The sequence below is a fragment of the Lissotriton helveticus genome, chromosome 2_2 (genome assembly GCF_964261635.1).
Source record: "Lissotriton helveticus chromosome 2_2, aLisHel1.1, whole genome shotgun sequence".
Taxonomy (NCBI): Eukaryota; Metazoa; Chordata; class Amphibia; order Caudata; family Salamandridae; genus Lissotriton; species Lissotriton helveticus.
In genome coordinates this window covers 11601201-11615158 of record NC_136060.1, presented here as the reverse complement: position 1 = coordinate 11615158, position 13958 = coordinate 11601201, and positions in this window count along the sequence as shown.

Here is a 13958-nt window from a genome sequence, read left to right as displayed (position 1 = left end):
CCACACGATTGATGGACTGTAGAAGAAGGTGTTTCGCCACAGAGAAATGTATTGCCCCGTGGCGAGGCAAAAAAATAATAAAAGTGGAAATTCCCTTTTGCTTTATGCATGCCATTGCATAAATGTAAAACTGTTAAATGCATGCAAGTTTAAATATCCACGTATGTGAGAATATCCACTAAAGAAGTTCAAGAAAACCCTAACATCTTCATTTATCATTTATCTGTTAGACCTACCCTAATCTTATCTTATCTTAACAATAAGTTGTAGAGCGCTCATTCACCGGTTGTTTTCTTGGTGCTAAAGATGCTAGGGGATCGCCAGCCCGAGGCAGATCATTTATAAGCAAGTGTGAATATCCATGTCTTGAGAGACTTCCTGAAATTGAGCAGGTTTGTGCTAAGTCTAATTTCCAAGGGGATGGAATTCCATAGTCGAGGGGCCAGGGTTGCGAACCTGAATCTCCCTTGACGTTTCCGCTTAAAGGTAGGCACTGTGAGGAGGTGGAAATGGGCTGAGCGGAGGTTGCGTGAGGGAGTGTATCGGGAGATGCGGTTGTCAATGAATTTGGGGCTGCGATCGTTTAGGGATTTGTACACCAGGCAGCTGACTTTAAAAGCACAGCTTTGGGGCATAGGGAGCCAGTGCGGTTTCCTAAGGAGAGGGATAGCATGTTGCCACCTGGGTTGTTGAAATATTAGTCTTGCCGCTTGATTTTGTACCAGTTGAAATCACCTAGTGAGGCCGAGTGGGATCCCCAGGAACGTGGCATTTGCATAGTCAAGACGAGATAGGACCAGGGCTATCACGACTTGGACTAAGGCAGCTTGAGATCGTAGCCTGCTTGTCTTCCTTATTTTCCATAGCTGCGGGAAGCAGTTGGAGCTCACGGTGAGTATGTGCATTTTGAGGGACAGTTCATTGCCACTGGTGACCCCAAGGCTTTTTACTGAGGTGGTGGGAGTAGGGGGGGCTAGCTTATTTGGCCAGTAATGTGGGCCCCACTGTCAGTGCATCACCCGTCAGTATCAGTTCAGTTTTACCAGGGTTCAGCTTTAAATGATTATGATCCATCCATTGGCGAATGAATGTCATGGTGGATTGAAAGTCAGAGATTGACTGGGAAGAGTTGCCAATCTTGAACAGAAGTTAGAGGTCGTCGGCGTAGTTAGAGATGGTCACTCTTCTTTCTTTCAAGGATCTTATATGTGGGAGGAGGTAGAGGTTGAACAGGTGGGGGAGAGGGACAAGCCCTGTGGGACCCCACATGTAGTTTTTAGTTTGGGGGTGGTGAAATGGTCAAAGCGGACTGCCTGGGTGTGGTTTTTTAGAAAGGATTTTATCCAGCTGAGAGCTGGACCCTGGATGCCTGCCTCGTTGACACGGTCAGCCAGGATCTCATGGTCGACCGTGTCAAATGCCGCAGAGAGATCAAGCAGCACCAGGGCCTGGGGAGTGCCTGTGTCTGCTTTTTCGCGTAGGGAGTCAAGTACTGTAATGATCACTGTTTCCGTGGAATGCGCTGGCCAAAAGCCGGCTTGGCTAGGGTTGAGGAAGGCTGTTTGTTCCAAGAAATTGGACAGGCATCTGGTCACATGGGCTTCCAATAATTTGGCCATGTAAGGGAGTAAAGAGATAGGGCTGTAATTTGCTGGTGTCTGGAGATCTGCGTCTGGTTTCTTAAGGAGGGGGACTACTATGGCTTCCTTGAAGGCATTAGGGACACAGCCCTGGTCCGAAGAGTGGTTTAGGAGGGCAAGAGCTGGATCAGGGAAAGCCATGAAGGCCGCTTTCAGTACGTGAGGGGCGCAGTGGTCCAGAGGGGAGCCAGATCTGACCTTAGCTAGTAATATATTCAGGGTCTCTATGTTGATGGGGGCGAAGGAATCCATAGTGTTGGGGTTCCTGGAGGTGGGTATGGTGATTCCTTGTGAGGTCTTGGGGGAAATGCTAGCTTTGATGGTAGTGATTTTGTCGATAAAGTAGGTATTCAGGGAGTTGCAATGGACCAGTGAAGGCTTGGGTTTGTTTAGGACTCTCTCTGGGTTTGACAGTTCATCTACTATAGTGAAGATTTCTTTGGCTTGGTTTTTGGAGATGTGGATTCGTGAGTAGAAGGTGTTGCCTTTGCTGTAGAGATGGCCTTTGTGTATTCCTTCAGAGCCCTGACGTAGGTGGTTTTTCCTTCTAGTGAATAATTCTGTCTCCATTTTCTTTCTATTTGACGAAGGGAGAGTTTTTGAGATTTTAGGTCGGGGAGAACCATCTCTGGGCCTCATGCCGAGGGGTGAGTCTAATTTGTTTGAGTGGGGCATGGATGTTACTGGCCACTAAGAGCCAGTTTGAGAAGGATTCCTCGTGGTGGTTGATGTTGTGAGTGGGACGGGGTGCGGTAGTGCTCAGTGTGTTAATGAAGTCATTGCTGTCAATAGATTTCCATTTTCTCGCCGTACCGCCCTTTAGGGTGGCTATTTACTCGGGGTGGGATTTTTAGGGCGAATTTTACCAAATAGTGATCAGACCAGACACAGGGCAAAATGGTGAAAGCTGAGTCCACCAGATTGATGGTCCAGAGTTGGTCTAGATTGTGGCATTTAGTGTGGGTGGGAGAGGAGATCTGTTGGGTGAAATTCAGGTTTTCAAGTGATTCGGTTAGCTTGGTAGAATGTGGTCCTCCTTGAGGGTCATTTGCCCAATAGTTGAAGTCCCCTATCAAGAGAATTCTAGTGTGATTAGTGACTAGGGGTGCAATTTGTTCACCCAGGGAGTGGGGGAACAGGGGCATGTGCTGGGGTGGGGCTATAGATTAGTATACATATGATTGGCGCAGACTTTGACTCAAGTTTTATCACTGCGTTGTCTGTGGCCGGTAGGTTTAGTGGGGTGAAGGCAGAGAAACTCCATTTTTTGTTAATGATGGCTGCAACTCCACCGCCTGTCTTACCAGGTGGCCAATTTGTTTGCAGAATGTAGTATTCGCATGGTAAGGCGGTTAGAATGTCGGGTGAGGATTCTGAGGTTAGCCACGTTTCAGTTATCAGACGAATATCTGGTCTATTGGAGTCGAGGAGGTCAAACATTTCTAACTGGTGTTTCACTAGTGAGCGTGTATTGAGGTAGAACATTGACAAGTCTTTATGCTCCAAGTTTGCCTGTTTTGGTTGCTGGGCTAGCTAAGCTTAGGTCAGCCTGACCTGGGGGAAAGAATCTTGTGTGTGGCCAATGCTATAGTGACGCAAGCGCGGTAGGGTTTTGGCTCCTGGCTTAAATGAGGCAGAATGCAGCATTCTGAGGTCTGGAGAGGAGTATTTGAGAAATTGGGCATAGTGCCTAGGCCATGGGCCTGGTGCGGACTGGCACGGATGGGCGCAGATGGGCTTGCCGCTGGCGCGCCGCCAGCACGCCCGCTGCGTGCGTTCACTGCGGTCCTGCGCTGCAACCGACATTTATACCTGCCGTTTGCCTAAGCCCCTCGTGGAAGTCACGTGAACGGGACCCGGGAGGAGGAAGGAAGTTGCTGGGGCACTCTAGTATTCAGAGCGCCCTCACGGTGAGTGAGCTTAGGATTTGTGAATTTTAAAAGCCAATTAAACTCAATTTGTGACAATCTTAAAAAACAACCCTTTCGTAGTTTTAAAATACAGCTTATACTTTAAACAATTCAATCGCAACTTAAAATGCGCTGGTCGGGTGGTGGCCTCAAACACTGGTTGCAGTGCGGGAGCTGGCACTCGAGATTAATGTTTATACCTGCCGTTTGCCTAAGCCCCTCCTGGAAGTCATGTGATCGGGACCCGGGAGGAGGCAGGAAGTTGCTGGGGAGCTCTAGTATTCAGAGCGCCCTCAATGTGAGTGAGCTTAGGATTTGTGAATTTTAAAAACCAATTAAATTCAATTTGTGACAATCTTAAAAAGCAACACTTTCGTAGTTTTAAAATACAGCTTATACTTTAAACAATTCAATCGTGACTTAACACCTTAACCGCAGCGGCAATTCCGCCTCGCTGCAGGCGTTCTAATGAGTGGGCGGGGCTGCGACGGCCGTTGACTGTTTGCAGCACCACCGAGGGAGTGCTCCCGTCAGCCATTGGCCGATGGGAGCACGGAAGGGGTTAAAATGCGCTGTGGTCGGGTGGCGGCCTCTATAGTCAACTCAGGGCGACATAACATTCCCCCGCCCCACATACCCAAACCCGCAAAGGAAACACAGACAATTATAAGTTTGGGTAAAAACTGCTGCAGGATTTATTTACATACAACATATGTAAAGATGGTGGGTTAGCTTACGGGCGATCCAGGACAGGCCGCATTCTCGCCACCTGTCCGCCTGATTGAGCCAAACAGCACAGTGGCGAACCACCCAACTGCTGTATAACATAATAAAATACTGACACACCCATTTGCTGGGCGTGCCTAGGCAAACCCCCGGCTGCACAGGCCCACAACCGCCCGAAGGACTACTGGGGTGCCGACACGGATTCCTGCACCTCCCATGAGGTTACAGGTAGGCTCTGGCACCCCTATGTGCCCGCTGAAGTACATCATTTGCACCTCTCTTCTTCCGGATCGCCCCGTAACTCCGCCTGCAACGATAAACAAACACATTACAAAACGCCCCAACCCTTACCATTAACACTCTGGGTAAGCGGAAGGGAGGGAAAAGAGTGTTCAGCGAGGTCGCGACGGCGTCCGGGCGGCAAAGAGGATTCGAGGAAGGGGCGCCGCAGCATAAGTACACCATAAGCCCCTCCCCGCCGCCCGGACGAGATTCTCGGCCGGCCGCCTCCTCCAACCGGTGAGGCGGAGGTGCCGGACATTACAGTGGGGGGGCGGGACCGCCCTCCTTGACTAGGTACCCGCCCTCTTGATGGCCACTGCGTGGCCTCGGGCAGGCGCATAGTCAACTCAGGGCGACATAACATTCCCCCGCCCCACATACCCAAACCCGCAAAGGAAACACAGACAATTATAAGTTTGGGTAAAAACTGCTGCAGGATTTATTTACATACAACATATGTAAAGATGGTGGGTTAGCTTACGGGCGATCCAGGACAGGCCGCATTCTCGCCACCTGTCCGCCTGATTGAGCCAAACAGCACAGTGGCGAACCACCCAACTGCTGTATAACATAATAAAATACTGACACACCCATTTGCTGGGCGTGCCTAGGCAAACCCCCGGCTGCACAGGCCCACAACCGCCCGAAGGACTACTGGGGTGCCGACACGGATTCCTGCACCTCCCATGAGGTTACAGGTAGGCTCTGGCACCCCTATGTGCCCGCTGAAGTACATCATTTGCACCTCTCTTCTTCCGGATCGCCCCGTAACTCCGCCACAGCCTGTGCGGTGGTAACCGCTGCCGCACAGGCCCCCCACCAATGTCACCTATACTACCTGCATCCTCTGCTCATGAGTGCCTCCTTCAAGTCCAACAAAAAGAGGTCTAAGCCCACAGGCGTGAGGTGGACACCATCCTCCTCGAAGTACCCCTTGACCCTTTCCTGAATCAAGCCATGTTGAATGAAACCAAGCCCTCTGTGCTGTGTGAACTTTTTCATGGCCGCATTTACGCGTCTTCTAGTCCTCTCGATTGCCTCACTGGACAGAGCACCCCGCCAGTGCCTCCTGGGCACTAATTCAGACCACCAGACCTCGCATTCGCGCAGCATGCTACCAATGATACCCAGGTCCGTTTTCATCCTGAGAAGCAGAGCTGACTTCCCCACTGAGGTAATGTCATTGCCACCCAAATGGATTATTAAATGCTGAGGAAGAGGCCCCCCCCGGGAAAGGATCTCCTTCAATCGAAATAGCAGGCTATGCCAGCGCATACCGGGGAACCCCCACCACACACACTCTATTTCTGCGAAGGTACCAGTCCACTGTCGGATGGCAGCCCAGCGCGCCAATCTGCTGACCATAGAATGCCCCAAGACCCACACGCGAGTACCTGTCAAAGAAAGACGCGATATGTTCAAGGGTGTTTATTCGAGACACATGTTATACAAATGTGAAGCACAGCAAACGAAATTGTGAAGCACAGCAAACAAAATCAACAACACTGAAAAAGAGGGGGGGGGGGGAGAGGTCAAGGCCTGACATAACGCCTATAACAGGCAGATTCCCAACGTCCCACCGACTGCACCTGCCCTGGGGACATCCCCGCGCGGAAAGCTGAAGTGGCCGCCCCTATGCGGAATGAGTGACTCGAGAACTTCTTCCCTACAACCAACAAGCCAGCCCTGTCAAGGCAAGCCAACATAATCTTGTCCAGTTGATATTTTGTTAAAGGGCAGGAATCGGCATGCACTAAGAGGTAACCAGGCCCCGACGGGCGTAATGCCAGGAAGGCTTGCAGCAATGCCACGGGGCAGTAGCGGGGATCACCAAGGGGGGAAAGTCTAATCAGGGACCCCCTCCCAGACTGGTCAGTTTTGGATCTTCTCAGCTTAACAGACAACCCACCCTCGAGATTGATATCCGCCACACCCAGGGCATCCATAGAGGTATCGGACTTAGAGCGCGCCACCAGCTCACTACTCCTGAATGCACCAAAGAAAGCTAGGGCGAAAGCCGCCGCGAAGAGAGACTCCTCGTACCTGGAGTGCACAACAGCTTGCAACCTCTGCAACATGGCCTGGAGGGAAGGGAAATCAATGGGGGACCTGTCATCTGGGGCCCTAGGATCCTCCCTCGCCCAACCCTTCAAGGCAGCCCTAATTGCAAATGAAGAGGTGGGGTCAAGTCCCCCACACAATCTAGCCTCGTGCCCAATAGCCGCTAGGTGGCCGCACACCCAAGAGTGCGATTTCAACTGCCGTTTAGCCCACACTATAAAAGCATGAACTTTCTTCTCTAATGGCAATGTTTGCAGACCCAAGTCCGAGATCACTTTAGTGAACGTAGCACGATGGCTTGCGTAGCGCTTACGTGTACTCAGAGCTAATGATTTTTCGCCCAGTTCCCTCATGTGCTGCTCCACTCCAAGATGTGCCAAAGCCTTGGCGCAAAGGGGGTCATCTCCTCTCTCGCCTGAGGGCAGGCTGCCCGGAAACGGTCCAGCTGAAAACGAGAGAGAGCGTCAGCTGCGACATTGGTGACCCCCACAATGTGTCTGGCTCTAAAATCGACATTGCAAAACAGGCACCTGCTAGCCAGTTCCCGGAGCAGAGACAGCACCATGGGGCAGTTGGCGGACAACCCATTGATCGCCTGCACCACTGCCATGTTATCTGACCAGAACAAGACTTTCCTGTGGGACAAGGCCTCCGGCCACAGGTGTAAGGAAATGACAATCGGAAATAGTTCCAGGACAGCAATATTGGAAGTAATGCCGCGTTTGCGCCAAGAGTTGGGCCAACGCTGCGCGCACCACTCATCTCCCAAAATGGCCCCAAAGCCCTCGCGGCCTGAGGCGTCAGTGTACATGTTTAACTCTGGACTCCCCACCCAAGGGGACCTCCACTTCACAGTCCCATTAAATTCCGCCAAGAAAACATCCCACATCCTCAAATCCTTCTTGAGACCGGAGGTCAACCTGACAAAATGGTACTGTTTGTTAATTTTCGCAGTGGCTTTGGCCAGGCGCCTAGCAAAGACGCGCCCCACCGGAATCACTCTCGCAGCAAAGTTTAGCTTACCCAAGAGGCTCTGAATGACCCCCAGCGGCGCCTTGTCTTTTCCCAGCAAGGCCTGGATGTCCCCCCTCAAGGCCCCCACCTTCTCTGCCGGCAAACGGGACACCCCCTGTACAGTGTCAAGCTCAATCCCCAGGAAAGTCAGCACCTGAGCAGGGCCTTCGGTCTTACCCGGCGCTAAGGGCACCCCCAAGCGGCCAGCCAGCTCCACAAAACAGTCCAAGCCCTCCTGGCACTCCTGCGTGCCCTCCCTCCCAATGAACAGGAAATCATCCAGGTAGTGAGACACCGCAGACACATTGTATTCCTCCACGAGGGCCCACTGCAGAAAGGTGCTGAATGCCTCAAAGAAAGCACACGAGACAGCGCACCCCATGGGCATACATTTGTCAAAGTAGTACCCCCCTTTCCATTTGAATCCCAAGAGGTGCTGACTGTCAGGATGGACCGGTAGCAAGCGGAAAGCCGCCTCAATATCTGCTTTGGCCAGCCAAGCTCCTACCCCTGCCCTCCTCACCAAATCTATGGCCATGTCCAGGGAACAATAGGAGACCGAACAAGCTTCTTCAGGCAACCATGAATTAACAGAGTCCCCCTCTGGGAAGGACAAATTGTGAATCAATCTGAAGGCCCCAGGATCTTTTTTGGGGACCACACCCAAAGGGGACACAACAAAGTCGTGGAGGGGGGGAGACAGGAAAGGCCCAGCCACCCTCCCCAATGCTACCTCCTTGTTGATCTTTATGTCTACGACCTCTGCGAGCTCCCTTACTGATTTTTGGTTATCAGCCTCTCTGCTGACTCTGGGGCCCTGATAGGGGATCTGGAAACCTTCGAGGAAACCATGGGACAGGGTATCCCTATCTTTCACATTGGGGTATTTATGAAGGAGGGCAAGTAACCTGGGCAAAATGATTGGCGATGGACCTTTGGTCCCGCGATTGGGGCAATCCCAGACCGGCACCACAGGTGGACGATGGGGAGGGCTGAGAGGCTCGCGCAGCTGGGAGACCACAGGAACTGGGGTAGGGGGGGTGGGAAGGACCCTGGGAGTACTACTTGTCTTTGTTGGCAGCATTGGGGGCAGGGGATCTCTTCTCGCAAGAGGACTCAGGGTGGGGGCCACCGCACTTGCTGCACGCATGGGAGAACTTGCAGGCTTTCCCCCAAGTGCAGTTTCCCGCATTAAACATCCTGCAGGTGGCAGGAGCATATTTCTTGGCGAATTGCTTGTTAGAACCGCCCCCCCCTCGCCCCCCACGAAAGGACTGGCGAAAATTACTCCTCTTCTGGGTGAACAGCTTCTCATTATCTGACTTCCTGGCCTGGACAACACTGTTAACACTTTCTACTTTACTTTTACCCATATGAGCAATCCACAGTCTGACCTCAACCTGATCCCACTCCAGCTCGGGGCAGACAGACATCTTTTTTCGGAACTCGCAGTCATAAGAATACCACCCCATCCCAGTTGTTGCTTCCGCTTCATTAACTATGATGCTATTGTATTGAAAAAGACCCTGTGCTTGGTCCGGAAAACGTTCAGTTATGACTGCTGCCAGGATGGCGAAGGCCTGACGCCAGTTTCTAATAGACTTCTCGGGCCAGGACTGGAAGCGAGCTTTCTTCTCCTCATCTTTAGACCCCATCCTACGCACATCTACCCCATCCGCCCCCAACATGAGGAGCGAGAAAATGTCAATGAACTCCCTCCTCCAAATGCCTTCCTTCGCCGCCTGGGGAACCTGCCAGGCCAGGGAGCATTTGCCTGATAGAAGGGGCGCCATGGTCATGAGGGCAGCGGGCGCAGGGATGGGCACCAATGATGTCGGTGGAGCCACCACACTGGTGGTCGGCAAAGGGGGGGGAGTGGCCGATAGCCCCGCTAGAGGCTGGGCAGCGACAACCGCCGGCAAAGGGGCCACCTGGGGCACACCCTGCATTGGCGACGAAACCTGAGGAGGAAAAGCACCCGGCACCTGACTGTCTAACACGCTGACCGTCTGGACAATAGGTAAAGCGCCGGGACCCACAACAAACCCCCCTTGTGCAGGAGCACCACCCCACACTTGAGCAACATCTGCCTCCCCGGCAGAAGACAAAGGGGCCACTGGCGAAGATGGCAGAATCACAGGTAAAGCGGAAACAGATGATCCGGACTGGGCAGGGCACAAACTGGCTCTTATTTCGGACATAAAAGAGGCCAGCGAGTCAGTAATCTTACCCAGGTCCGCCCGGGTAGCGAATTCCGCACTCGGGACCGCCAAGCGTGGAGGAGAGGGGGGGCACACCCGGACCACCGCCGGGGGGGATGCCGGGGCATGTACTATCACGTTTCTGATCGGTTCAGCCGCCCTGGACTTTGCGGGGGGCTCCGGTGGGAAGTCTTTGACTGTTGGCTTCCTAGTGCGCTTGGACCTCCCTGTGGTTGTGTCCTCTGCCGCCTCAATTTCAGTTATGAGTGGGGCAGGGGGCGGCCCCGTTGCTCTAGGGGGGTTGGCAAGTAAAAGTCCACTCGCCCACGCCACCCCATTAGTCTTTATCGCATCCAAAAGGGCTTTCATCTGGGGGTCTTGCGACGGTCCTAGCCCAGAGTCCTCAACCAGGGAAGTCTGTGTGAAAAGGGCGGGGGACCCCTGACTCTCCATGCCGCAGTCGAAAGTATCCTGGAAAAGAGAGGACCGTGAGGACGTATACACACGACTTTGAATAAACCACAAGACACCATACACCCCCGAAAGCTCTCCCCCGAAGCACCCCACGACACTAGACCAAAAAGGGGGGGGGGGGGGCGAAACTCCTGTCACGCGGGCAGATTCCACACAGGGAGGCCCACTCGCCAAAAACATACCTCAGCAAGATCCTTGTGACTCGGAAGTAACGCACCAATGCAGTCCCCCACACGAATAATGTACCTGAAACAACAGAATGGGCTGTGAAACGCCTGAATCACCACCTCAAATGCCCATGCCGGGATCCACAGAGCACCATGATCGTAAAACGCCGGTAAACGCCCAACGTGAAAGCGTGCACAAACATTCAGGATGCGTGAGACTCTCTACAAACCCATCAATCACGCGCGTGTGAAAACGTACCTTGCGCTTCCCCTGCGTAAGCGTGTGCGCAAAATAAGGCGTGCGGCAGAAGGTGCGACAAGATGTCCCGATATCCGGTAACCACGGAAGGGCTAGGCGCGGAAGCGACTGCGCGCAAACGGCCGGACTCTAAAAGACAAAGGGAAAGAGGCATGTGAACAACGAGGCCCCACCGGAGCCGCAAAGCGTGCGCACGCGCCAACCAAGATGAGACCCATGCGCAACCTCCACACGTCTTCTGTAAGAAAAACCAATGATTAGAAAATTACGCCAATTTGAAAGGCATGCGCCCGGCAGCCAAGCCCCTGTAGGCCCGGGATCCCAGGACGCAGGCCCCCCCCTACCTCCGGCAGTGTAAACACTCCGCACCCCCGGGGAGGGGCATACGAAATGGCGGGCGCCCGCCAGGTCCCTCACCTTGATCTCGGTGAAAGAAACATTTGAGCCAAACGATGCGCCAAGCCAAAGCAGCGTCGAACACGTCGTGTTCTGCCCACCTCCCCACACTCAGAAAACATAGCAAACCGCATATTGAACTCCAGCATGCGTGCGACCACAGGGGGGACGACGCTACAAACACAAAAGCGTTATAAATCAACATTCCGAATACATCCGCCGCGCCATCACGTCACAAACATTGAAACATTTTATAAGGCATCATTAGGAGAACATCCGCCGCACCATAACACACCCAGCCCTCCAGCATAGTGAAACTACTAACTAACACATGTATTGACTTGAGCATAATCGTAAAGTTGGCCAAAACAGACATAAATGAGCCCGCAAGCTGTAAATTGGTTCCCTGCAACCCCTCGAAAACATGCCCCGCGCCATCAAGGAACGTAACACAAAGCATCAATAATCGAAAACAGCTGCATTAAAGTGGATACGGCATTTACTTAAGCATGTACAACAGATGCAAACCGAAAGGATTCGAAACTTCGAGCATGGAAAGATCTGCCTATACATGAAGGAAAAGGTTAAATACATTTCGAGCGGCAAGCATCCCATGCGCGACTGGCAGGCAAAGGGGGAACAGCACACGCGATCCAGCAACATCATACCTCACCCACGCGGGCAGGCCCCCCCACAAATAACCCGCCGATCAGGACACAAAATGGCCACCCCGACGGGAGAAAGATAGGCGGGGAAAGCGAGCGGAGGTCGACAAACCCCCCGTAAATACAGGCCCAATCCCACAAGGCCGCACAAATCACCCCGGCCCCATCCCGTTGACGACGGTCAGCTGCTCGGGGAACCGCTGTGGGGCCCGTAAAGTACCCGCCGCAACCCGCATCCGCCAGGGACAAGGACCGCAACGGCCCCGGACGTCCCCCACCCCCCACAGCAGCCCGCCTTCACGGGCCACCTCGCCAGCTCTCACCTCACCTCGAGGGGGCAGGCGGCCAAGCAGGGACTGGGGGGTGGAGGCAACAAAAGGCCCGAGGCCCCGCTCACCTTGAAACGACGAAAGACGACAAAAGAGTGTTCAGCGAGGTCGCGACGGCGTCCGGGCGGCAAAGAGGATTCGAGGAAGGGGCGCCGCAGCATAAGTACACCATAAGCCCCTCCCCGCCGCCCGGACGAGATTCTCGGCCGGCCGCCTCCTCCAACCGGTGAGGCGGAGGTGCCGGACATTACAGTGGGGGGGCGGGACCGCCCTCCTTGACTAGGTACCCGCCCTCTTGATGGCCACTGCGTGGCCTCGGGCAGGCGCAATCCCTTCATAGGGAAGCTCATAGCCACCTACACACTGTCAGATACTCCAGAACATTACTCTTTCCACTTCCAGGGCCCACAACCGAGACCTGCAGAGCTAATTTTAACAATATCCAAAAGGTGCAGCCGCATCCGTCAAAGATCTACAACTGAACTGAACAGCAAACTCCACCAGATCTAAAAAAAAAGTTATGACCTATAAGTGTGGTGTGCTGCCTGAATATAGTTATCTGAATGTAGCCTAGCATAAATACTGCATCCTAAATATTGTGTACAAATATATCGTCCATTTGGAGTTAATAACAGAAAATCGATATCGCCGCTTTTGAGTTAATAACAGAACATGTATATCCACTGAATAATATTTTTTAAGAGCACTTAGGACATAATATTTAGGTCAGACGATTTTTCTGTATGTCAATATTCAGACATACAACCCTTGCTCTATGTGACTGTGAAATTATCGTCTTCCTTGCCAGCAAGAAAGTTTTTATTCATTCCTATCGCACTCACTAGAAAGTGAATTGAAACAACCAGGTTTTGTTGAGGGGAAATATACATGCATACGTTTAATAAACCAAGTGAAATGTAACTGCCAGATTATCAACAAAAGGGTCTGTTCAGGGGAAAAAAACTAACTTTCAAAGGAAAAACTTGAGAGGTTTGCCACAAATGATATGGTCAGAGATCTGTGGGGAGGCTATTCCATTGTCTGAGGGTGGCTGCAACAACAGCTTGGCACAAGGGTCTCTCTTTCTTCACGCAGGTGTTTGAAGTACAGTAGTGCGACAGCTATGTGTATATCTCTCAAGATGTAAAAGGGCTAGCTTTTGATCGAGATAAAAAGGAGTTGGGAAAATGTGGCCTTATGTGATGCAGAGAAGCATGAAACACAAACCAAAATCCACTGAAAACCAGCGCTGCGTATGTAAGAGGGAAGCAACAGGGCCAAATACCAGCCGAAATGAACAAAACATCCAATACCCTGAGAAAAGCAGAGCTGATTCGAGGGAAAGTCACAAAATAAAACAGTTATCGGTCAGTTAAAGTTCTACTACATAGTTTGGGATATAACAAGTACCACATAATAATGGTTTGTGCTTTCATTCAAGATACTGCGGTGAACATGAGGTAAAGAGTTGGAACATATTTGCAGGGAGATAGATGCATTGCTTTGAGAAGAGTAAACGAGAGCTCGTGCAGTATACAAATAGCCAACTTTAAAGTTACCATTAGCTTTGAAGTATTGTCTGAGCTTAGTGAGTGATGTGGATTGATAGAAAGGTAGAGTTATGCAGTTATGTTTATGTGAGCCCTAACATCCTACACACTCATTGCGTGATCTTGAGCATACAAGTATATTTAAGTCCATGTGCCTCAGGGAAGCACATTTATACTGCATACATGAATGAAGAGAGCTGCATACCGTCTTACCAATCATTCCTTAAAAGCCACCGACTATATCATCGAGATTTGAACGCTGCAAGTGAACAGATTCATAATCA